This window comes from Argiope bruennichi, chromosome 2 (assembly GCF_947563725.1).
Source record: "Argiope bruennichi chromosome 2, qqArgBrue1.1, whole genome shotgun sequence".
Classification (NCBI taxonomy): domain Eukaryota; kingdom Metazoa; phylum Arthropoda; class Arachnida; order Araneae; family Araneidae; genus Argiope; species Argiope bruennichi.
Window position 1 is genome coordinate 31,816,600 of NC_079152.1, and position 23,863 is coordinate 31,840,462.

General features: G+C 29.0%; 1 protein-coding gene across 3 annotated transcripts in view; it reads right to left on the bottom strand.

The window, feature by feature from the left end:
• LOC129959402 (band 3 anion transport protein-like) overlaps nucleotides 1-23,863 on the bottom strand; it is a 130,795-nt gene that overhangs the window by 91,775 nt on the left and 15,157 nt on the right. The gene's annotated exons all lie outside the window — the stretch shown is intronic.

Consider the following 23,863-nt stretch of genomic DNA (forward strand, 5'->3'; position numbering starts at 1 on the left):
TAAAACAGACAGTCACTACAATGCTACGACTCTTTTATAATCATTTTTTTTTTCAGCTCAACAACTGTCACGTCTAGAATGTCACGATGCATTTGAAATATTATTCGAGAAGAAATTTCTGCAACAGACAGATCTGCGATAAACGAAAATATTCTCTGGATAAAATTCAATTTTTCGCTAACAATTCAGTAATGTATAACAATATCATATCAAATTCTAAATAAATTAATACAGCAGTAAAGCTATGTATTTGAAATTTAAATTCACATCGCTACCAGTCACAGCTGAATATACATGTTATATTTAAATGTTCTTTGTGACTTTGAGAGAATCGTTATTTAATTAATCGAATCATTAACAAAACGCATATTTTGCAAATTTAAATACTATATTTTCCAGAAAGGATTTAAATAACTTTTACTTATATTTCTCAACTATTTGAAACCATAACATTGTTTGCAATTTACTTAAAATCTAGTTCTCTTATAACCTAGTCTTAGATTTACTTCATCGTGAATGTTTATATTCAGCCTTAAATAAAAGGAAATGATGAAAATGTATTGTGATATTAAAAATACATCCGAATTCTAAAAGACAGATATTCTGCTATTATTAATTCAGAGTTATTTTGCTATTATTAATTCAGAGATATTTTTATTCATAAATTCGGATTTAATATTTTTAACTTTTTGTGTTATTGTATGTTAAACAGATATTACAAAGATGGTGATAATATCCATTAAATTCCTTATTATCTTGTCTTTCAAACATTAGTAGATATAATAAGCAAATCTAACAGAGTCGAAAAAAAAATTCTCTTTTGGTAGAATACAAAATTTCTCGAAACAAAACTTTTAAAACAACTTACTGGATAAATAATATAATGGTATGAAACGAATAATGGATAATTTATTTCTTACATTTTAAAACCATCGGTACAATTTTTTTTAACACAGTGAAAATTATAATATAACAAGAAAAATGTTCAGACAAGTGAACAGTAACGAAAATTAGAAAAATTAATAAACCACAATAAAATAAATGTATTTATGATGCAGACAGCATTACTCAAGAAACTGTTTTGAAACTCGGTTACAAGTCTTGAATAAGTAAGTATTTTACATGAATTCAAAAACCTATGCGCAACTAGTCGTTTAGAATGGCAGGACTAAAAGAAGTGAAAACCAATCCGATTTAAAAAGATTCCATCCACGTTTTCAAAACAGTCTTATTTTCATAAATGCTACTCTCTGCGTGAAACTTTTTCAAAATTCACTACTTTAAAAGAGAAGTCTAAGAAAAAAAAACTAATAACCTTCGAAGACACGTCGACATTTATTATCGTTAATGGAAACAGAATGTAAGAATTTCTTTTAAATTTAATTAAAAAGTTCATTCTTTTTACTATTCGATACGGCTAAACTCTGAAAAATAATGGCTGCCAGTACTTAGAAAAATAAATATTCGGACTTTATATTATATAGCACGACAACAGTTAAAAAAATTCATAGAAAAATAATTTGCGAAACAGTAGGAACTGATGACTGGCCAGATAATTTAAATAATGGTAGACACATCTGCATTTCGAGTAAAAGCAGACATACTTCATAACCAGCTGTGGGTGAAAGAAACTAGTAAAAATAATTAGAAGTTCGATAGAAAGAAAATTGAACAAGTTCAGTAAAAAAAATTCCAAAGCTATTCGACAGATTCTCAATTTTCAAACAGCTTGTTCATTTTAGTCGGCTGAGATGAATTTTTAATTGACTGACTATTGCTCACTATTACTCCTCTAGGAAAAAGACCTCAATGCTACTTAGACAGACATCTCGAATAAATATATTATAGCAATGCAAAAAAAAAAAAAAAAAAAAAAAACAAGTTGTTTATTAAAAAAAAATGCAAGCGAATTTCCTTCCAAGTATCATACAGTTATTAAGTAATAGTAAAATAAACCAATCTTATTCATCAAATCGATATACTACCTACATTTACCATGAAAAGAATAGAATGTTTTAAGAACTTTTTTGAAAAACAGTTTGCACAAGAAGCAGAAACTCCATCCCTGCTTATAAACATAATTTAGTAATCTTGACTTTCATAAGCGCAAGAACAACGGAATAAAGATCAGCTTCAAATAATAAATAAAAACAACTTTCAAAAACCATGAACAACAATACCAGCTAATAAATTTAGTGACAAAAGTAAGACGAATAAATATATTATGAGTCACGAAAGCAAGCAATAGCCTTCCTTTAACTTCCCGTTCCTTCCAGAGAATAACATGAGAAAGGGAAAAAAATAATAAATAAGAATGTGACGACTCGAAACTTTAAGTTATTAATGTTCCGCAAGCCTTTCTCGAACAACAGCGTAATTTGGTGTAGACAGCGAGCTCTCAAAAATATGATGAAAGACTTTGGAAGGTACGTTTTTCTTTAAGGCTTTTCTGGTTATAATGTTCGGTCGTGACACTGTTGTCAAAGCTAAACAAAGAAAAGTAATATTGAGATAGGAGGAAAAACAGATCTAATAATTCAAGCGACAAGCCAAATGACGAAGATTCTGAAGACTCCAGCGTCACTTCATTAAACATATAAACATGTTGAAAGAAACGCAATAAATTGCAATTGAGAAAAGCTTATGGGGTATTATAGAGAACCATTACTTTGTTTCGTTCCCAAGGAGCATGCCTCGAGCTTTTCCACAAGCGAATATGTCTTTATAATTTATATTTTTATTAATGTTAAGCAGTAGAAAGTAAAAATGCTGTATAAATAATAAAAAAGGTCATCCACCTGTTATCTTATTTGCTATTAATTATAAAAACTGGATTTCAAAAACAAATATTTTTAAAAATACCACAAAAAAAAACCCTATTTTAATATCGTCATGAAAGTTTAAAAAAATGTGCAAAATGCAACTGTAAAACTAACATTCTGTCATTTTGTGCATTCAACACGTTTTTCATTTTCTTACCTATTCAAATAAAATTTCTATACATTTTTCCATGTAACACGATATTTTTATCACATGATTTCAGAACTCTTACACAATACGATATCCTAAGAATAAGGCGCCGCTCTAACACAGTTGAAGAGTCAGAAAAATTTTGATCACATTGCTTAATAAATTATTCACACTGCTTAAGCTTACATTATCAGGAGTCTTTATAAGTTAACACAAGTCTATTAGAAGAAGAAAATTCAGAATATAGCACCGGAAATTCACCAAATGCCCACAAATAATTTCCCTAAGACACAAACTAGAATTAAATAATCAATCGATGATTTATCCCTTTTCTTTTGATTCTTATTTCTCCTCACTATTCAAAATTCTCTTCAAGCTTGTTATGTAATAGTGTTTTATTTTTGCTGTAACTTCATTCATAATGTAAATGAATTTATCAAGTATTTTTCTTTAAACACAATTGTATTTGTTTGGAGGTTAAGAGTCGAGTTCAAGAAGTTCGTCCAATCTATTGAATATAGGTTTAAACCGCAGTTAACTACATCAAGTATCTTGGCGAGATTACGGTTTTTTTCTTTCGATGTAATGTTTATATGTTTTTAATATAATGTTGATATGTTTCAATATTAGTTTTTTAAATAAATGTATTGTGTATATAATACAATAATATAATGTACATAACGTAGCTCTTAATAAAAATAGTAACACTAATTAGATTTTAAACTAGCCGCCTTTTGCGATCAGCAGGTTCGTCGGAATTAGAGGTCGCTAACATTTAGCCTTCATGGCTTCTTCAACAAAATAATTTTAAGCTTTAAATTTTGATAGTTATATAACTCATACTGTTTTCAAAGCTCAGCATCATTCACTTCATTCTCCTATCTATTTCGTCTAATTTTCTGTTAACTCTTCAAAAATTTGTAGCAGCAGTAACATAACTTCAACTAATAAAAAACCCTATTATGTTGAAATCTGAATTTAAATATAAGTGAGAAAATATAGAGTAGGTTAATGAAGTCTGATGTGTAACAACAGAGATTCTTATACAATTTATGCATTCTAGAAGATTATTCAATAAATATATATCTGATTTTCCTAAAATTACTTTACAATAAGAAAGCAATTTTCAAGTGATAAATACGCCAATTTTTTATTTTTATAATCAATTATATAGAGAACGTTTACACATTTTTAGAACGATTTTGGAACCATTTAATTATTATTTTAAATGAAAAGACAATTCTTTATATATGTTCAATCTGATTGTCTTTCATCTGAACTATAAGTCTGGATCGTGATTTCTATGATAGAAGGGCTTCTCCAGGAGTACTAGTTTCCTAATTATAATACTACTGCCCAGAATTTATCAATCGTAGTGGGTTAGTGTTTAGAAAAAGTTTTTTTCCAAAAAAGTTTCACTCTCTAAAAGGCCTTGGGATAAAAAAAAAAAAACGGAATTTCTTCTGTAAATACAGGCGTTTACTAACTTTTGATAATTGAATTGATTTCAACATTTTCTCTCCATTCTTTTTAATTTCCCATTGTAAGAGAACCCTGCGACAATCAAACGTTTTATTAAAATTTTCTTTGCACTGACGGAACCAGGCTTGTAAATTTTTTTTCTCTTTTCGTTTTCGATAATAAATAAGATTATTTTTGTTTCAAGCATTTAAATACATCCATGCATCATCAAGGGTCACGTATTTTCATTTATATCCTGTTAATTAACTTTCATCCAGACTTCTACAAATTGTTCTACATTCAACTACATATCACGGCAAAAACTAATACATTATTTTATTTATTTTTTTTTAATTTTTAGGCTGTAAATCAGGGTTTGCTGTTTTATTTACAGTTGCTAAAGATATATTTAAAGATTTAGCAATTGATTTCTACATCGATGAATTTCCGTTAATAGTCAACAATGCCAAGAAATATTTGAAACAATACATACCTTTTTCGGATATTCATTTTGAGTTTTCTTTCAGTGTTAAAGTTATGATTAGCAATATTTCCCTTTCGATTAAAAATGTAGCTTATCTTGGTACTTAGAAATTTTAACACCATAATTTCACAACGTTTTTGGTTTATGGAATAGGGATATTTCTTTTAGCAAAACGTAAAAATATATTCGTCATTACACAGCTTATTTAAAAGACGCCATTTTAAATGAAGAATAAATTTAAACATAGCAGACGATATTTCACATTTCAAATAAAAAGCTGTTGCCAGCAATTTTTATTTCACAACATTTGCAATTTCAAAATCATTTATCGAAATTGTCCCATAAATATGTAAATACCTTCATCATCACAAGAATCATCATACAATTCAGTTTTCAACTTTGCTTTCAAAGAGATTTAGATGGAAGTAAATAATTATAATTTATTTTGTTTTGATCAATAAATATACTCCTGCAAAAAATTCTGAAAGCTAAATTTTTCATAATCCATCGGTTTTATGAACCATATTTAGTAAAATACTCTAGTCATTCTAACATTTAAAAATAAATTATTGTATCAATTTTCTGCGACCAAATTTGACCGAGTTATAAAGAAAAATATTATTTTAGGATACTTAACATTTTCGTTTTCCCCAATCAGACGGGGAACTCCAGGTACTAGTTGGCGTATCTTCATCAAAACGGTCAATGAAGAGATCTAAAATCGCGCGGTTTTTATAAAATAGTAATATTTAGCATTTTATAAATCAAATCAGTTTTTGTCGCAAAAGATCGATTTCTTTATCAGAATTTCAAGAATGTTTTATTAAATACTAGCCGCCTTTGGCGACAAGCCGGTTCGCCAATCTTAATGTTCGTTAAAATTTTAATAATTAAATATTTTATGCAATTCCAACTTTAATAGATTCTTCAGCAAAATATTTTAAAACTTCAAATTTTGATAGTCATATAATTCACTCATAATATTATAAAGGCCTTCAGTCATAACGTGATATGTATCTCTCTCATTTTCTGTTACCCCTCGTAGAATTTATGCTTTAAATTAAAGTGTAAATGATTAATCTGCAATTAATATAATAATATTTTTTACTGAAACAAAGCATTTTTTTAATAATATGATTACTGATAATAGAGTCACTGAGCGTTTAAACTTTATGGGCACTAAAGAATATCCTTCTTAATTTATGTAATATCACAAGAATTTGTCAACAAAATTTTCTCAAATTCATCATGAACAGATCGATTCATTAACAATGTTTCATTTTAAATGCATCAAGCACAAAAAAAATATAATGAATCGTTTAAAATAATCGGTCTAAAACAGGTTTAAAAAAACTACTTAAAAAACGATGTACTTAAAACTATAAGCATATACAAAGAATATATATAACTATAATAAATACAATTTAATTACAAAAGCATTCAACTAACTTAAAAAAAATAATTTAAATCATCCGTTGATAGTGGTTGTCATGACAACAATCCGAACAATGGGCATGCGTGAATTTTCTTCGCCAGTTAGGTAACACAAATGCGTGAATTTTTCTATGCCAGTTGGGGTAACGCTATGCAGATTATACATTTTTAATTTCCTTTATTCTGTGTTATTTTAATTCAAAAGTACTTCAGAATGAATCTGAAACATGGATTAATTAACAATGTTTAATTTTAAATGCATAAAACATTAAGAAAATAAGCAGAATCGTTTGAAATAATCCGCCGAAAAATGTTAACGCTAGCCTCATGACTGTTGGGAGAAAAAAAAACTGAAGTCTTACTCATTTGGCGGTGGAGAAAATGGAAGATTATTTTGACGGAAAAGTTGGCGGTGGGGAAAATGGAAGATTTTTTTGGCGGGAAAGTTAGTTTTTAATTAATAATTAAAATTCCAATTGAAATTTCAAAAAAAGGGACCCCAGGTGCACATTCTCGACCTCTAAGGTATACATGTACTAAATTTGGTAGCTGTATGTCAAATGACCTGGCCTGTAGAGCGCCAAGACACACACACACACACACACACATTGAGCTTTATTATAAGTACTAGCCGCCTTTGGCGACCAGCCGGTTCGCCAATCTTAATGTTCGTTAAAATTTTAATAATTAAATATTTTATGCAATTTCTACTTTAATAGCTTCTTCATCAAAATATTTTAAAACTTCAAATTTTGATTATCATATAATTCATTCATAATATTATAAAGGCCTTCAGTCATAACGTAATATGTATCTCTCTCATTTTCTGTTAGCACCCGTAGAATTTATGCTTTAAATTAAAGTGGAAAGAATTTATCTTCAATTAATATAATAATATTTTTTACTGAAACAAAGCATTTTTTTATAATCTGATTACTGATAATAGAGTCACTCAGCGTTTAAACTTTATGGGCACTAAAGAATATCTTTTTTAATTTATGTAATATCTCAAGAGCTGGTCAACAAAATTTTCTCAGATTCATTATGAGCAGATCGATTAATTAACAATGTTTAAATTTAAATGCATCAAACACTAAGAAAATAAAACGAATCGTTTAAAATAAATGGTTAAAAACAGGTTTTAAAAAAACTACTTAAAAAAACGATGTACTTAAAACTATAAGCATATACAAAAAATATATAACTAACATAAATACAATTTACTTACAAAAGCATGCAACTAACCCAAAAATAATTTAAATCATCCATTGATAACGTTGTCATGGCAACAATCAGAACAGAATGCGCATGCGTGAATTTTCTTCGCCGGTTACGTAACGCAAATACGTGATTTTTTCTACGCCAGTTGGGGTAACGCTATGCGGATTAGAAATTTTTAATTTCCTTTATTCTGTTTTATTTTAATTCAAAAGTACTTCAGAATGAATCTGAAAGATTGATTCATTAACAATGTTTAATTTTAAATGCATCAAACATTAAGAAAATAAACAGAACCGATTGAAATAATCCGCTGAAAAATTTTAACTCTAGCCTCATTACTGTTGGGAGAAAAAAAAACTGAAGCCTTTCTCGTTTGGCGCTGGGGATAATGGAAGATTTTTTTGGCGGAAAAGTTGGCGGTGGGGAAAATGGAAGATTTTTTGGCGGGAAAGTTAGTTTTTAATTAATAATTAAAATTCTAATTAAAAATTCGAAAAAAGAAACCCCAGGTGCACATTCCCAACCTCCAAGGTATACATGTACCAAATTTGGTAGCTGTATGTCAAACGGTCTGGCCTGTAGAGCGCCAACACACACACACACACACACACACACACACACACATTGAGCTTTATTATAAGTATAGATATAGATAGATTAGTCGCCTCATGCGACCAGCTGTTTCGATGGAAATATTGGTTTCATTTCATTTCAGATAAATCGTTGTTTTTGTTTTTTTAATAACTTTATGATTCCACAAAATTTTCTGACCTTAAAGCCATTTGTCTTAATTTTCTGTTTATAATGTAAAACATTTTTAATGGAGACAGCCCCTATAACCTCATAACGTTAATAAAAAAATTGAATGTCCGATTCTGATAATAATGTAACGTCAAACATATATGCTTGTCGTATATATTTCGCGATATTGTAACTTCACTTTCATATTCGTCTTGCAAATTACACAGGATTTTTTTCATTAGCTTTCAAAAAAAAGAAGAAAATTAGGTTAAAAACCTTAAAAAAAAATTCGCACGAACATTAAATAGGCATCATTAAACAGATCAAATTTTTTAAATTTTAAAACAACGTAAAATTTATTTTTGTGCAATAATATTTTTGGAAATTACCAGGAAAATGTCAAAATTCCGCTTAATTTTTAAATAATTAAAATTTCAAAAAAATTCGCTACGAGGTGTATATTCCCACCCTCCAAGATCTATTACAAATTTGGTAGCTGCGAGTCAAGCGGACTGATCTGTAAAACACCAATAAAGAAACACACAAACACGCGCGCGCGCAAACACGGACATACATTTAAAGTTGAATCCATTAAAATCGAACCTTTTAGTTCCTTTTTTCCCCCTTTTCAGCATATAAGTGTTCCGTTATATTCCGCACCCGCCGGAATTATTTCAGAACCAAAACCTCATACGTAAAACAGCAGATATTAAGTTTTATGAATGATTTATTGAAAATGAAACACGTAAGATTCTTATTTTGCATCAATGCGTAATAGAATTTCATTTTATAACGCAAATTAAAAATCTTTTACTTCAGTTTTTAATATTATATTTAGAAAGTTCTAATTCTTTTTTTTTTTAAGTATGAATCGCGCCAATAGCTTAATATGGCCTTGAAAGAATATTCTGACTATCATACACTTATGAAGTTGGAATGCGATAAGATATAAATATTCATATATTATATATAATCCCCTTCTTTTTATTGGTGAAAAGGAAATAGATTAGAGGGGGAAAAAAGATAGTTCTTCACTTTATGCAGTAAATCATGGCTTCTAATGTAAAATTCTCACGCATGTCAAAACTATCCATTTATTAACATTTATTAATAAAGGTGCACATTCTTTCTGCATTTCATCATTCAATAAGTCAAAAATTTCCAATTTATTAAAGAACTATCCATCACGACAGAAAATCTTTCTCAAATTCAATTTTTTCGCAGAACACATAAATTTTGTAAAATATCTTCTGCTATAGAATGGCCCATTAAAGTTGATATCTCACATCTATATTATATATTTTAAAGATAAACCAGACTCAGACAGAGCATCCTGAATGTATGGAACAATATCAAATATACAAATGCACCCTTACAAGAGCTATACGAATAGAAAATATAACCACACTTCCATTTCAATCCTGCATTTAAGCATTTTGACCCCGAAATAATATCTTCTGTTGATGTATCTGTTGAAGATTCTTTTCTTGTGTGGTAGGTAATCTTTTTTGCAATTTTCTCTTACCCTTTTCAGAAAGAAGATAAGAGATTGTCAGGTCTCCCATTTCAGCACTCCTTTTCCCTTGATAAAATTCTTGAAGCAAAACCAATAGTCTCGTCAAATTGTTATGAAAAGAGTTAAGATATGGAAAAAATGCATAGTGTCCATATTGTTGGTTTAAGTTGTTGAGTTGGCTATCCGAAACAGGTTTCTAAATCTGCATCCGAATATGTTACCGAATTAGAAGTGGAGAGGGAAAGTCGGAAATCGTTTTGTAGCATTTAAATTAATGGGTATTAATCTAAGAGAAAAAATTTCAGACTTGAAAAATTATAATATTAAAAAGATCTATAAAATGAGCAGTCGAATGTTAAGATACCTTAATTATATCAAATAAAAAATTTTTTAAACAATTTATAAGATTTTTTTTAATGAACATTTTGTAATTCCATTTATTACAGATGTGTTAAACAGGAGAAATAACTAATACAAACTTTCAATTAATAAGCATCGATCGAAAATAAGCATTCGAATAAACGATCGAAAATAAGCATCAGTTTTCGAAAAATGCAAGTTTGTCAAAAAAAAAAAAAAAGCAGAGAGGTCGAAAAAATGACTATAAGACCTGTTTAAATAAACTTCTATTCAAAAAATATATATATTTCTACGATTTCAAATAGCACAATAATAATCTGCTGTCAAAAAAAAGTGCTGGAAATAAAATTTCAAAAAAAAAAAATCTTATATATTTTTGAAAATTGTTAAACAATAAGATTTTCGAAGATAACGGTCATCAGAAAAATGCGTTTATACTAAATAAGAAAGATAAAATATTAATTTCAATTTTATTTTTCACCTCCTTTTTCGGAAAATTGACTATTATGATGTCATCTAAAATCTTTGAACAACGTTTTTAGAATAAGATTTTTTTTTTATCCGCAAAACCAAAAACTGGACGCATATTTATTTTTTTAAAGGATTTTCATCACTCCAAATGGTATGGAAATTGATCCTGAGAAAACATCTGCAATGTAGAATATGTTTGAACCCCAAAATGTAAAGCAAGAACACTCGCCTTTTCTACAAACTTGTAACTGGTACGGACGTTTCATTTCCAATTTCTCTGAGGTTGCTTGGGAATTAGGAAATAACTTGGGATTCAGTTACCACTAAAATCTCCACAGTTAAAGTATCAAAATCAATAGAAGAAATATGCTTCATCATAATTCTTCCAACTATTCTAAATAAATATTTCTGTTGCCTTAGGATTAGTTATCATCCTAAGAAATTCATTAAGAAGATTTAGTCACATCCGATTTTAAGTTTGACGAAATGAAACTGGGAATCAAATTTCATTTCAATCGGCCCATTTGCTCTATGTATTTTGGCGACTCGTCCTTATCTTGAGAGATTAAATTAAAGTTAATTTACCCCTATAATTTTCTAAGTGCGTATTCGAAATATGTATCTCAAGTCTCATCAAAATTGACCCAGCCATATTAAATTTCAATCAGTCTTAATCCTCGCCCACCCTACCATGAGAAGTTATGTTGGCTATAGAGTCTTTAACTGGCTAACAAGAAAACTTGTGTGCGAAAGTTTATTCAAATCGCCACAATGGTATGAAAATTCATGTCGATTTTTTATTTCAAATCTTTAGAATCGTAGGTTATTAAATATTACTTTATTTTGAAATAAAAAGGATTTAGTTTTCCCATCACGTTATATTTCTGCTGTATTATATTTCGATAATTATGTGCAAGCTGGATATCTATGTAATACTTTTCAATTCAATATATAAACTATTAAAAAAATAACTACACTTTTAATTTCATTTAAAGATTTACTTTTTCAAATTGTTCTTTAAAATAAATTTATCTATACATATAAAATGAAGTCTCCTGAAAGCGTCTGTAAACTCGAGGAATACTTAACTGATATTGGAGATAATTGTACCATTTTGTAGGGCATTTATTGAGAAAGGTTTTATTATATTAAAGTCATAGCAAAAATAAAAAAATAAAAGAATTTTATAATAGCGATTTTAATCGTTTTCCTACAACGATTCGTGCTGTGCTTTGCACTTAACCGCGCGCGTGCGAAAACCTCAAACTGCGCATGCACAAATAGCAAGAGCTGTGGTATGCATATGCGATACATTTCTTTGTTTACGTCTGATTTTAAACAGCGATTCAAAACTCATTATTAAAACTCAAAAAAAAAATTAATGATATTGGAGATATTTGTACCATTTTGTATGGCATTTACTGGGGAAGGTTTTAGTATACTGAAGTCAAATCAAAATTTTAAAAAAGGGAGTTTTATTGCGTAAAATTGACTTAAGCGGAGAATGTTTTTTTCATGGACAACTTTATGTGGCACTTTCTAGAGTTACATCCAAACAAAATCTTTTTGTCTTGGCGCCAAGAGGAAAATCAGTCAATATAGTTTACAAAGAAATATTATGAAGTAAGCTAAATTTTATTTACATATCAGATTATACAGAGTTGATAAACAAGTGTGGAACAGTGAATGCAATGACTTATTTGTATATTTTTAAATTTTTAAACGGCTTTTCTACAGTATATTTTTAGTAAGTTGTTTTGTCTATGAACATATCATAGTTTTATCTCTTTTTCAGTCTAAATATTTCTGAATGTGTGCTATAAAAAATTGTTTTGTAGTTATTTTTGATGATTTCTAAATATATTTTTATGTTTGATTGATGTTGGTTGTGTGACATGCTCATGTTATATCGGGTAGAGTCTAGTTTAAGAGTAATTTTTCCTCTTGGATACTATACCACGGGCAACGCTGCTAGTATAAGATAATATACGATAGTATGCTAGTATACGACAAATTAAACAGCTACAGCTCAGTAAATTCTAATCGAAAAATAATGATGCCTTTTTTTTTCGCATGTGTTAAATGGTTCGCAATTTTTTAATAAATATGACTTACAGGTCCTGGAGACTGCATAAAAAGTTAAAATTCGCAACTTTTACAAAATTTATACATTTATTTTATTGACTCAAACAGTATAAAATAGAATTCTTTCAGCAATCGAAAGCACTTTTATAGAAATCAACTAGTGGTATCACGATAAGATTGAAGTTGATGCATTTAATCTAGGAATTTTAGAGAAAATCATATTTTGTCATAAAAATAGGAAGGGATACAAAAGTTATAAAATGATATATATTTAAATTTTAAAAGAAATCAGATTGAAGATAGAAAAATTCGTTTTTGAATTTCTTGAATAAATCACTGTTTTCAAATTAAAGTTTCATGAAGAGAGAAGAAAGGAAGTAAACGATACGAAAGGCAAAAGGCAGCCATATTATCTTAGACTGATAGTTCTTTTATGAGTTAGTACAAGTTTCTTTATAAGTTGTATAAGCATATTTTCATACTGAGTACAGTACACGAATAACCAAAATAATAATAATAATAATTTGTAAAACAGGTATCAAATATTATTAATTGTCTTGTCAAAAAAGTATACTTTCTTTTAACTATGCGCTTATATTTTCGAGTAAGAATGGTAGAATCTAATTATTAGAGCATTAAAATTCGCAATTATTCTTGAAAATGTTTTCATTGTCAAAACAGTAAATATAAAATTATTTTACACAGTTACTCTTTAAAGCAAAATTTATAATTATGTTTTTACGTTGTTTGCAACTGCACAATATAATTAACAAATCAAAGCATTTTGCGTCCAAAAAAATTTTGTTAGACGCGGAATTACTTCTAATGAAGTGGAATAAGAACCCACTTCTTCCTATTTCTTATTTCAAGTGAAATATCCTCAGAATTATGTTTCAACACCATTTTAAAACATATTCAAACAATCTGTGCAATGTAAACATCAAATTTGTTGCTGTTTGTGAATCAATGTTATCAATATAGTGTCCGGATCTGTGTGTTTTCCTTGTGCAGTTAGTCTCAAAATAAGAAAGATGATTTTACAGATATTTTAATTAATTCCAGTTCAATGACCCCCAGCATTGGATATAAAAAGGAAGGCTCTAGAAAATAAAAGAATTACGGTGATATCTTTATTAGGAACCAGTTTTGGAGATTCTACGAGATTTTTCAATGCCTATAAGAAAATTTATATAAAGCAAGAAACTAAAACTTGTCGAATAAATTCTCTTTATGGAATGGTACCGTGCATCGAGCTCTCTAACTGTAATTTGAAAGTTGTGATGATATTTAATTAGCGATTTGTCTTTTAGTGTATGTACTGTTAATTTCTAAAAATGTTGTTTTTGAATATTCTTCGGCTGCATTTTGCTGCCCGTGTTTCTTGTCGAATAAAATATTGTTATTTTTATCAAACATATTTGACTTCTCACTGGACAAATTTTCCGTATTAATAGAGTGTTAGTCAACGTATCAGCCAGTTTTTTAATGCATTTATTTTATTATTTCTTCTTGATATGTATTTAAAATTATATCAGTGATGATTAATTATTTTTCTAAGTAACCCAAGTATTCCCTCAAAGCAGAGTAATAATGTAAAAATATATCTTAATTTTATAGCATTATGCATTACTTTTTTACATTCATAATATTAACAAATAATTTAAGATATTACTAATAAGATACTAATAACATAATAACTCGAGATGTTTTCTTCATAATGAAGATTAAGATAGTTATCAGATAAAGTTATTCGTTATTAACTGTCACTAAAACCAGTTTTTTAGGATAAAATATACTATTCTTTAAAAAAATCATGCTATTATAAAAACTTTTAGCTCTAAGCTTTATATCGATTTGATTATAAAAAATTCTTATTAATTTTTTATAAATAATTTTTCGAAACAATTTTGATTTTGTATTGCAAATTCAAATTATTAGTAAAATCGTCAATTACAGTTTAGTTTCGTTATATTAACGTCCCGTTTTCAAAGTTTGGGGACGGACCTCGTAATTTTGAACCGCGGTCAGATGACGAGGATGACAATTGAGCTGGCACCACCCTCTACAAACTTCCACACCACACCAGCGGGTGGAAGTTTGGCCCCGACGGATTTAACGTGCAACAGACCCGCTTACACGACGATTCTTCGGTGGAATCGGGTCTCGAACCTGAAGCCATCCGGTCCCGAAGACGAGACATTATCACCAAGCCACTGAGGTCCCACTAATTATAGGACAGCAAAGATAAAGTTAGTTTCCTAGAACTAGGTCATTCTAATTCTAGAAATTCGAATAACAAATTAGAAGAGTTTCGGCCTTTCAATTCAACCTTTGCGTGAAAAGAAAGCCTTCAATTTTATAGAATTGAAATCGCCATTGCAATACAAAGTGCATCGCGAATTTCATTTGTCACTATTTTATGAAACTTATAATTGGGAGACTGAGGAGAGTAACGGATATAAATCATTTATAATATACATTATAACAAAAACAGTGAAAATATACAAAAAAGTTTGTCAGTCAGGAGTAATTTTTTTCTGCATAATTTATATAGTATGAAAATTTATTGTGTACTGAATATTACAATAGTGAATATTTTGCTTGTTGCGGAATATTTTTGAAAGAAGACTCGTATTTGAACACACAAACATGAGCTTTCCATGCAACCGAGAAAATAACGAATACAGAAAACTGTTTAAAAGTTATGGAAATATATATTCATTTCTTCTAACAAGTGATACATTGAATTCTATCCAGATATGCCCCTAACACTAAACATAACGGCATTTCACTGATACATTGAATCTGCCATTTGAAAACATATTTTAATTGCTCGCGTTAAGAATTCATCATTGTTTCACAGATCAGAAGATAATAGGGAATAACAGAAATCGAAATTTTAAAGTATCAAGAAGGAGACAGAGATCAAAATTCAGTTTATAGAAAACAAACAGGTCAAATACTTCAGCGGGTATTTCAAGTCTTTCAAAAAATTATTCAAATTTCAATCAGTGTATGAAGAATTAAGGGCATAGCACAAAACATCCAACGTAGAAAGGAGCATTAACAGAGTTCACTGCATAATTTCTTTAGAAAAATACAGCAATCCATTATCGAATAATTAATGCATGCTATGAAAAGAAAGTTATGAAAAGACGCATTACCGCGATCAACCCTTAAAAAAAAAAAAAACGAGAAAGAATAGAAAAACATCATTAGAAAGTGTTCTGACTTAAAGACCAGTTGGTTAAACTCAAAACTGGAGAGATATACCGGGGTGGGGTGGGGGGAAGAATACGATATTCATGCGTTACGCACGTGCTGTTCCTTTCAATGGCCGAGACCCAGTGATTCAGAAACGTGTACGTGTTCAATGATCCGTGAGAACAGCGTGTTTACAAACATTCCCATTGCAGATATTAAAATCGCTCAAAATAAGAAGAATAATCTTCTGCTCCAACCGGTTTGAAAGAAGAATTCATCACTTATCATCGCTCGCTTGCCTTTGCCTTTGCATGCAACTGGAACTCATTTGGCATTCCTTAAGAGTCGGATTACTTTAATTTTCGATAACAGAGCCTGTCAACACAACACACGTGGTTTAAAAAAAGAGTTGTAACAAATCATATCAATCTGAAAGTAACATGTTTTTTAGATACATGAATTTAAATTGTGTTTAATTGACTAGAAAACAATCTAGAGTTCCAACACGATGAGGTATAAAATGAAGACATAATAATGATGCTGCAATGTTTGCTTTAAAAAAACAAGCAAGTTTACTCAGAAACGTGAATGAACTATTAAAAATACCACCGTCGTTTTATAACTTTAATCATACAGCCAATAAATCTATGTTTCAGACAATTTTCTTTCAATTTAATATCAAAATTTTTCCTCAAAACAAATAAACGAAGAGAAAAAAAAAAGGATAACATGATGAGAATGAAAAAATGAAATGATGATGAAAGTGAAACGTGATTTCATCTGTTAGATAAAGCACCATTTTGAAAGGACATAATGAATTATTAAAAGGAGACGTTAAAATGTTGAGCTTATAACAAAACAAAGTAGTTCAGCAATTCTTTTTTCAAATATTATCACCTCAATGCAATTAATGATAATTCAGACTATAGTATAGAATGTTAATTACATTAAAAATGAAACACTTCTACTAAAGTATTTATCTTCACTTCGTTGCAAAATTGGGTATATAGAAATATTAATTAAAATAGTAAATTAACTACTACCTTGACATTTTTCCATTACATTAACCATTTTTTTCACTAAATGCATTTACCATTCAGTGGTGGATTTTGTGTAGCTGCTCTGTGAAAATCAAAAATGCATTAATTTCAAACAGTCTGCATATGCATTTGAACTAGAAGAAAAAGTTAACAATGTTTGCGAGAGATTCTTAAAATTAATTCTTGAAAAACAATTTTCTTGTTTTTTTCCTAATTACTAATGCATCTGGATCTTTTCATATCTTTACAAGAATAATGAATTATTTGAAAAACTCTTCCATAAAATTTTAACTCGTAAATGTAGTATTTTTTTTCCCCCTAAGTCTATATTTGTTCGAAGTGACGAATTCGATAATGTTATTAAATATTTTGCTGCTTTAAAAACACATAGAGTATAACTGTAAGTTGGTAATTATTCATTTAAAATATTGAAATATTAATTATTCATCTAAAACGTTGTGTTAGAATCTTGATCGGTCGTGAAAAACAATAGTTTTTAATATTTGTTTATTTTTAATATTATTTTATTTATTTTTATAATATTATTTATATCATAAGAAATGATATTTAATATTTATGACTAATATTCAAGAAATTTATTATTTTAGCAATTTTTTTAAGATGTACTAGAGACCTTTGGCAATCAACTGGTTCACTAAAATCACTAAAAATTAATTAAAAACTATTAAACTCACTAAAATTTTCAATTAAATATTTTATGTAACTTGATCTCTTAATAACTTAACACAAATATATTTTTAAGATCCAAATGCTGATAATCACACACAATTAAAATGGAAATTATTAAATTTAAATTAACATTTAAAAAAAATTCTGAAATCAAGCATGATTTTAAAAAAAATATGAGTACAAAAAAATAGAATCGTTCGGCTGTGAAGTCTTATGTACAATACAGAATAATTTTTTTATAATTAATTAATTTATCTCAAAGAATTAATCAATAAAAATTTCTCCGGTTCATCATATAATTCAATTTTTAGTTTTTAATTTCAAAAGGATTTAAATGACGAAAACAATATTTAATTTCATTTCAATCAATAAATGTAGTTCTGAAAAAAAAATTATGAAGTCTAAATTTTATACAATCCTTTGGTCCTAAAAATATCATTTACAATGAAAGATTCTAGACACTAACAATTTTAAATTAAAACAAAAACATTTGTATCACCTAGGAACAAATCTGACCGCAATCGAATGGAAATACTCACTATTTGAATGACCGTATTTTATTTTTATTTGGGTGCTCAGGTTATTTACTCTTCGAGAAGCAAAAGAATTAACGGCCATTATAAAATCGAGGTTGGATAAATATTTTTATTTTCAGGTCAAACGTTATTAATATAATGGATTTTGCTTTATTTCTAGAAAATTAAATAATTTTTACTCAAATAGCAAAAAATTTATATGTTTAATCAAAAACAATTTTTTATTAGAAGAAAAAAAGTTATTAATAATTATATGTGGAAAAGATGCATATTTAATAATTTTTAAAACAAAATTTTAATAATTATCGACAGTTACAGCATAGAAGGTTCAAATATATACAGGTAATGAATAATGAAGACGTACTTATAAATGGAAGTTAAATATATTTTATAAACACTTGCGTTATATTTTGCGAATTAATTTTTCGAGCATGCAATTAAAAAGAATGCTAATTTATATTTATTTAAAATACTCAAATTTTCTGGAAAATATTTCTTTAAATGTAATTTAACGCTTTTTGAAATATATTGATTAAAATCGCATTATCCAAAAAAGTTAATGACTGAACTAAATTTTAATAATGCGCAGAGAATTATCGAGTTAATAATGAGCAATTATTATAAAATTTGTATTTATCATAAAATGGAACATTTCCTTAATTTACATAAGGAATAAAGATATTCTAATATTCCCAATAAATGTTAGAAAATTTTAACATTAGTCCCTTCAGAACGAACGATGCATAAGCGTGTCTATGGTAGATTCCTTTCAGAGCTTAACTCCGTATCCTTATGGAAAAATTTAATTTTCAGGACTATTGATGCACAAATGTATCGTGCTTTTAAAATGCAATTTAGATGCAATATTTGCAAATAAGTTCAAATATTTTTCAAAGAAAGTAAACTGATACTCTGTGTTATGCGATAAAAATATAATATAATGTAATAAAAATCTGTAATCGTAAAAATAAACACTTTAAACTGCGAAAAACGTGGGATGCAATAGAAAATGAAAAGACTGCCAACCCGCGGAAATTGCGAGATAAATGGTGTTATTAGTCGGTGTTATTGTCAAAAGATTGGTCATAAGCATTAAAATTACTCTCTCCGATGTCAGATTGAGGTTTCGCAAATATCTCTTAATCATTGGATTTTCGCAAATATAAACAGAAACACGTGCTAGGAAGTGTAAATAGAATCTAGTGCTCCTTTTTAAATGGTTATTCATAAACTTTCCTTTTTTGAATACGGCGTATTATGAAAAATATTCTAGCAAAAATCTGTGTCAATAATCTAGAATTAATTTAGGGACATTCCAATGATTATGAAATAGTAGATTTTTATTTGTTTAATATTAGTTAACAAGTATTTTAATTGATTTTTATTATAATTGGAAATGAGATATGTATTTATCACAGATTTAACCAGCGGAACTGGTCTCCCTAAAACTTTCACGCATACTCTCTAATAAACTTGGCATGCCAGAAAACGCCTTATATAGCAATGGCGTACAATAATAACAAAATATTAACTTTTGGCGTAAATTCAGCATTTTTACTGAATCTATCGTGTCATCTTTGGCGAGTTAATTGGTGATTAATCCCTGGTAAACATTAATAATATCCAAAAATCGAATTTGTATTTTAGACACGTTTTCTCAACCGATTAAAACAAAAATTTAAAACAATACTGCACTTGTAGTCACAAAATCATATCCTAAATTTGATATATTTAAGTCACTGCGTTTATATGTTTTTGGAAGTACAGATGGACAGACAGTCAACCCGTAGTTGGATTTGGCTCAATATTTGACAGGTGTCTCTACACTATAAATCTTAAGATGGTGCACCGAATTTTATCTATCCATCTCTTTTTATTTTGTAGTTCTTGTATTAACTTATATTCAAACAGCAGGACAGACAGACTTTCTCCTGAACGGATTTTACTCAAAATGTGTGCGAAATCTGCAAATTTGGCATAAAGGCCGTATACGAAATTTCATCCGTCTAGCTCAAATCGTTTTTGAGTTATCTTTGTTACAGATAGACATACTTTCTCCAAAGATGTATTTTTCGAAATCAGGAAGATCTAAAACGTAGAGATTCATCGTAATCTTGGGTTCGACTTTTTTGCTAACTACTACATTTTCTCTATACTGACTTCATTTTTATGTAAAGGTTATATTTTAAGCAGTATTAGAAACCTTTTAAAGAAATTTAATGTGCATTAGGGTTTAGCAGAACTGCTCCGACCTGTGCGAACAGTCCCGCTTTCTAGGCTTCTGTGGAACCATTATTTTTAGCACGCGCCTGTAAAGTTTTTACGAAATAGACGAAATCTGAAAATAAAATACTATTACAAAAGTTCAAAACAATAAAACTATTCATTTTAACTTATTCTTTAAAGGGATGGAAATATCCTTACTTTTAAATTAATAGTAAACTTTAATATGACTAATAATACTTTGGTCAATGCATTATTTGTTTGAGTTACAAGATTTTTCAAACATCGGACATGTTTGTGACATATCTCATGTCGAAACAGTATCAGAGAAGAACTTCATTCGTGAAGCAAAATAATATTTCACTGAAAATGCATGCGAAATATTTCCAACTAGCAAATTTTATAGCAGACTAGGCACGAAATTTCAAATACCGACGATTACTATCTTCGCAAAAGAATCTGGCAACATTCTTACCGCCATACGTTTTCTCCCCATTAAGATTTTTACAACTCTTATTCTCGTAAATATTTTTTTTTTCTGCGAAGCAGACAAGGCAGGTGTTTCGTAGTGGATTTTGCTATGCTTGAATTACTTTGCAGGGTCTCGCTTTGCATCTGCACTATGTACATACACGAATATTAGCAGAAAATCGAAGCAGGATATAACAAAATGCAAATTTCCTCTGCGTGTATCAACTAACTCTACGCAAGAAAAATAGCATCTCCTGTTCTTCCAGACGTCTGGGACAGCTGTTACTCTCATTATAAGATATTTGAAAGCAGTTAAATAGTATATCCGTCAAATAGTGAATTTAGATATTTTGCGGCTCTAAACAATGTACATTATGAGGCCTTTCTTTTAAGCCCATTTTTAACACATCAGGGATTTATTTTGGGCTAACATTTTTTATTTTTATTTTATTAACTTAGTGGATGTATTTTTATTTATCTATAAGAATTTTAGACTGCCAAGCGTCCATATTTGTACATAATATTATTAAAGTAGATAACATAAATCAACTTCATAATATGCTATTTATATATATTCTAACAGCAAAGAAAAAACGCAATGTAATGTATAAGAATTTGACCATTTATACTTAATAAAGTGTTAATGTTATCCTAAATTCTATAATTCAGTAAATATGCATTTTTTTCAAACAATTTTCCTAGATGCCAAATAAATATTTTTTTTTTCTTACACCCTTACATTCTTGCGGCCCCTTCTTAGTCAATCTAATCGACCCCAGACAACTGCGTAGTCGGAAATCCGCCACTGAACCCATCGTCTTGAAGTATATAAATATGGCCAAGTAATGACTTTTCAAACTAACATTTTTTTTTTGGGGGGGGGGGGGTTGAGGGGAAGGTAATAAAATAGGGAAAACAAAACAAGTAAAAATACAATTTATAATTCAATACAGTACACTCCCGATTATCCGCGGAATTGGGTGGCGCGGCCGCCGCGGATAACTAAAATCGCGGATAATCCGAAAAAAGCTAAAAACGGGTATAGCAAAAGAGAAAACAGTCATTCCAACTTTGAAAAATCGTTTTATGTACAATAAAACGTAAAATAAACAGCAGGAAATGTTTAACTAACGCTTAATATTTTAGTATATCACTCAAAACTAACCTAAAATGCATTTTGTTAATGAAAACAGAAAAGTGCTTTGTATTTACGAGAGACGTCAAGGATCAACAGTAAGGATCAGAAAAATTAATACATATGTACTGCTTTAATACTGTAATGTATTATGTAATTACAAAACCATAACTGTAAAACTGCACCTTTTTTAAAAAAAATCAGTCAAAAAAAAAAAAACTTTGTGAGGCAGGCGCGGATAATCGGGAGTCTACTGTATATATTTTGACAGTACGGTTATTTCAAAAGTATGTGCTTTTTTTTTTAAACTCATAATTCTAATTTTGGGAAAATAGAACAACGTGTTAATGCATGATTTGAATTCAATAAAAACACAGTTCTTTTTCCCTTTAATTGTTAAATTTTTATTGAATCGCAAAATGCAAAGGATAGGGTTATGTATGGAATAAAACATAGGGTAAATCACCTCCACGGCTTTGCTGGAGGCACATACGGTTGGCTCTTTTGTCGAAATTTTCTATGACCATTTTGCATATGGCTGAATTTCATTGATACAGTGTTGAATTTCCTCCTTCGATGCACGCGTGCCTAAGGGCTTGTTGGCATAGACCTTTGACTTCAAATAACCTCAAAAAAAGAAATCCAATGGTGTTAAATCATACGATCTAGGCGGCAGTAAATTCTCAACTTTTCGAACTGTGGCTACCAGACTTTCATTATTTTTGAAATATTGTTCAACAATGAAACACCTTTTCTATCGTGTAACGCTCCATTTTTACTAACCCTAAACTATCGACTGTCAAATGTTTTTTTTTTTTTTTTTTTTTTTTGTTTTTTTTTAAATAGGGTTGCCAACACTTTAATGCACGAATGATGGCAAATTCAAATTTTGCGTTAATTTTGGGACAAGCTTTATAAGCCCTATGCCGTTCTATTCATTCTATTATATATCTCTCTAATTTTCTCGTAAAATTTGACCTTTAAATTGAAAAGGAAATGATTAAATTTCAATTACCACAAAAATTGGGTCGACAAATACATATTTATTTTAAATTATGAATACAGAAAACAAAATCGTTGAGCGCTGAAATCTTATATACACTAAAGCATATGTTTTTATAGTTTATGCAATATCCTAAAAAATTATTCAAAAAAAAAAAAAAAACTTTGATTCATCTGAAATTCAATTTTTAATTTTATTTTCCGAAGGATTTAAATAACATAAATAATATTCTGTTTCAGTCATTAAATGTACTTTTTTAAAAATTATGAAGTCTAAATTTTTTAGTCTTCATGTCATATGGAATAATATTACGTGAAATTTTACTAACGCTCCAACTTTTAAATCAAAAAAGGATAATCAAAAACTTCATAATTTACACTAATCAACCTTGACGAAACTCGGCGAGTTGATTGATTAACTTTTTGAGACGATCAATAGAGTGGTTTAAAATTGCCCGATTTCGTAAGATAATAATATTCTAATTTTCGAAATTCCAATCGCAATAGAATGGACCTTTCTTTTTATTTAAAATGTCAGTTTCTCAAGAATTATTTACTAAATATGTCTTATAACGCTGAGTCTGTATAAAACTATAAAACTCGAAATTCATTAGAACATTTACTACCTTAACCCACTGACCGTCGACTATACAGCATCTGAATTTTTTTTTTAAACCGTATCTTAAAAGAGAATTTTGGCGAATTTCAACGTCAGAGCCGGTTTTAGGACAATATTCACAAAACAATTTTCTACGTTTCAGCCAGTTTTATGATAATCGAAGAACTATTTATTTAGAACCGCTACAGAAGGACTCGTTT